A 3,719-nucleotide genomic window follows, 5' to 3' on the forward strand; every position below is an offset into this window, starting at 1 on the left:
TCATCGGCATGACAAAACCATTTCAACTGCAAAACATTTTAAATAAAAAGAAAACCATCATCAAATCAAAACCTAACAATGTAATATCTCTATTTATGACTAATAGTTTGTTTGTCTTGCTCAGGGGCCCTGTGTTTCAGCAGTATGATGGGCTGGGCTCCCCGGGGATCTTGCGGCCGGGCCCTCGGGCCCTACCTCCTGTAGGGAGAGCAGATGGCCACCTGAGGGCGCTAGACCAGCTGTCTCTCAGACACATGGCCCAGGACTGCACTTCTGTCAAGAACCAGCTGCTCAAACTCAAGACTCTGTGCAGGTTAGACACACACAACACGTAGACATGCTGGTGCACTCGGATATGCGTGAACACTCTCTCTCTCACACACACACACACACACACATACACACACGCGCACAAACAGTCCTCAACCACTTACACACACACACAAACAGTCCTCAACCACTTACATGTTTTTCCATTCCAGGCTCAGTTGATCTTATTAGTCACTAAGTGTGTAGAAATCACATCATGTCACTGGACGCCATTACTATTAAGTAGCACAGGCTTGATTTGAATACATGTGATGTCAGGGCTCGGCCTGTTTTTTCCAGCTGAAGGCTGCGTGAGGCAGCCAGCTCCTATATTCAGCTCCAGCCTCACGTTTCTCAGATCCAGAGGACTGCAGGGTGAAGTGGGCCTTCATCCAGTCATCCTCTGATCTGGAGAGCTAGACCTGGAAACTGGACGGCTGTCATAGGGAACATCTCACCGTGACGCCATGTCCTCTTAGCTTGGGCTCTCTCTCTTTTGCCCCCAGCTTCCTTCCACACACACACACACACACACACACACACACCCTCACACTCATCTCTCCCATGACATATTGTGACATTCTCCGAGATATGTGAGTTCGTCTTCATTGATTTTTCAAAGTGGAAAAACAGCAGCAGGGTTGAAGTGCTGCAGTGTGGCTGAGGGCAGGGCTGGTGGAGCCAAGCCCCAGGCTCCCTCACTGTCTCCCAGGCTGAGGGAGGGCTGGTGGAGCCAAGCCCCAGGCTCCCTCACTGTCTCCCAGGCTGAGGCAGGGCTGGTGGAGCCAAGCCCCAGGCTCCCTCACTGTCTCCCAGGCTGAGGGAGGGCTGGTGGAGCCAAGCCCCAGGCTCCCTCACTGTCTCCCAGGCTGAGGCAGGGCTGGTGGAGCCAAGCCCCAGGCTCCCTCACTGTCTCCCAGGCTGAGGCAGGGATGGTGGAGCCAAGCCCCAGGCTCCCTCACTGTCTCCCAGGCTGAGGGAGGGCTGGTGGAGCCAAGCCCCAGGCTCCCTCACTGTCTCCCAGGCTGAGGGAGGCTGGTGGAGCCAAGCCCCAGGCTCCCTCACTGTCTCCCAGGCTGAGGGAGGGCTGGTGGAGCCAAGCCCCAGGCTCCCTCACTGTCTCCCAGGCTGAGGCAGGGCTGGTGGAGCCAAGCCCCAGGCTCCCCTCACTGTCTCCCAGGCTGAGGCAGGGCTGGTGGAGCCAAGCCCCAGGCTCCCTCACTGTCTCCCAGGCTGAGGCAGGGCAGGGCTGGTGGAGCCAAGCCCCAGGCTCCCTCACTGTCTCCCAGGCTGAGGGAGGGCTGGTGGAGCCAAGCCCCAGGCTCCCTCACTGTCTCCCAGGCTGAGGGAGGGCTGGTGGAGCCAAGCCCCAGGCTCCCTCACTGTCTCCCAGGCTGAGGGAGGGCTGGTGGAGCCAAGCCCCAGGCTCCCTCACTGTCTCCCAGGCTGAGGCAGGGCTGGTGGAGCCAAGCCCCAGGCTCCCTCACTGTCTCCCAGGCTGAGGCAGGGCTGGTTGAGCCAAGCCCCAGGCTCCCTCACGTCAGATGGCAGGCTGGTGCAAGCCCCCTCAGCCCAGACCTGTCCAGAACCACACCTCTCACCCAATCACTTAATAGAGGTGTCATCGTCAGTCGAAGAAATCAGTTCACCGTCCACAGGGGGGCGGGGGGGGGGGGGGGGGAGGGAGGGAGGGAGGGAGGGAGGGAGGGGAGGGGAGGGAGGGAGGGAGAGGGAGAGGGAGAGGGAGAGGGAGAGGGAGAGGGAGAGAGAGAGGGAGAGAGGGAGAGAGAATAGGAACAAGCGAGTGAAAGGACGGTACTAAGGAATAATATTAGAAAAATATGCACACACACACACACCTATAAATGTCAGAGAGTAAGTTGGGATAAGGATTATTTTCTCTGTGACCATGTCTGCCTCATGTCTGGGCCTTTATGACCTCAATATCTCCCCAATGTGTCAGTTGGTATGATATTGCCTCTGCCCACACACACACACAAACACACACATGCACACACACACACACACACAGACGCTGCCACAGCCCCAACCACTCCTAGACTCTCTGAAGACCTAGCACTAGTGTCTGGGACTATATTACACAGCAGCATTGACCTGAGAATTTTCATTAGTTTGTGTGGTATCAAAGATAAAACCCTGAAAGAGCAACCCTTTTCTAACAACAATATTAGTTAAACCGAACTGACTACTTCAAAAAACAATGTTCGCCTTTCTCTCCACCTAAAATAAGTGTTGAGGTGGGGTTGAGCCTCAGCGGCAGTTACCCGGAGCGCTTGGCCCTCAGAGAGATGGCCATGTCAGTCGGGCCATTAGCGGCGGCGTCCTTAATTGTGTTTTGTGAGCACTGTAATGTTGTGCTGTGGGCAGCAGGTGTAAAATGAGGCTCCTGTTGAATCCTCATTGATCTCCATGTGCTGGTAGCATCAAGGCAGAAAGGGTTGGAGTGGGTAAAGGTGGCGAACAGACACAGCACGGTGCTCCAGCTACTGCCACACGGCGGGGGGACACAGAGGATTTGACATCAAAAGTGTGGATGTTGTCACAGGCCAGCGTTGTCACAGGGACAGACATTGGCCTCTCTCGACCTGTGAACCCTCTGCTTTTAACATGACACCATTTTCGGGGGGGGGGGGGGGGGGGGGGGGGGGGGGGTTTCCTCTCGTGGCTCCTTTCAGACACAGGCAGGAGCATTTGCAAGAATGCTCCCCCCCCCCCCCCCCACCCCCCCTGCCCACCCAGTTCTCTTTCATCTAAGTCCCCAATCAAAATACTGTTTCTCTCTTCTCCACAATCCCTCCTGGCACATTCTCTACTGTGCACTCAGCCCTCTAGTCTGTTTGTGGTCGTGTCCTACGCCAGCGATGGAAGCTAGGGAGTCAGGTGGCTGAGCGGTGAGGGAGTCGGGATAGTAATCCGAAGGTTGCCAGTTCAATTCCCGGTCATGTCAACTGACGTTGTGTCCTTGGGCAAGGCACTTCACCCTACTTGCCTCGGGGGAATGTCCCTGTACTTACTGTAAGTCGCTCTGGATAAGAGCGTCTGCTAAATGACTAAATGTAGATACTGTGTAGGGTTTTAGTGGGTGTGGGAATTGTGCATGCCTGGAGACGGCAGAGTTGAACCTTGCGACGGTGTGTTGACAGATGGAGGATGGAGCTGTGGCCCCTGATGTTGAAGAGGACACAGAAGACAACACGACCACTCTGCAGGTCTGCCCGGAGGAAGAGTCACCCCCCCCCCCCCAGCCCCTAAAGGTGCATTTCACCCAAACCATCGAACGAATATCAACTCATCTTTTTCTGTGTGTGTGTGTGTTTGTGTGTGTGTTGTGTGTTTCAGCTGGAGGAGCTGATGAAGGAGGTGATGGTTCTCAGGGAGGAACTCAGAAT

General features: G+C 55.6%; 1 protein-coding gene across 1 annotated transcript in view; it reads left to right on the forward strand.

Moving 5' to 3' along the window:
* Window positions 1-3,470: 3,470 nt before the first annotated feature.
* Window positions 3,471-3,719, forward strand: part of LOC136943637 (WAS/WASL-interacting protein family member 1-like) — a gene marked incomplete in the record, with an annotated part of 4,010 nt that continues 3,761 nt past the window's right edge. Inside the window, 2 exon segments of the mRNA XM_067237034.1 lie at window positions 3,471-3,539; window positions 3,670-3,719.

This window comes from Osmerus mordax, chromosome 5, assembly GCF_038355195.1.
Source record: "Osmerus mordax isolate fOsmMor3 chromosome 5, fOsmMor3.pri, whole genome shotgun sequence".
Classification (NCBI taxonomy): domain Eukaryota; kingdom Metazoa; phylum Chordata; class Actinopteri; order Osmeriformes; family Osmeridae; genus Osmerus; species Osmerus mordax.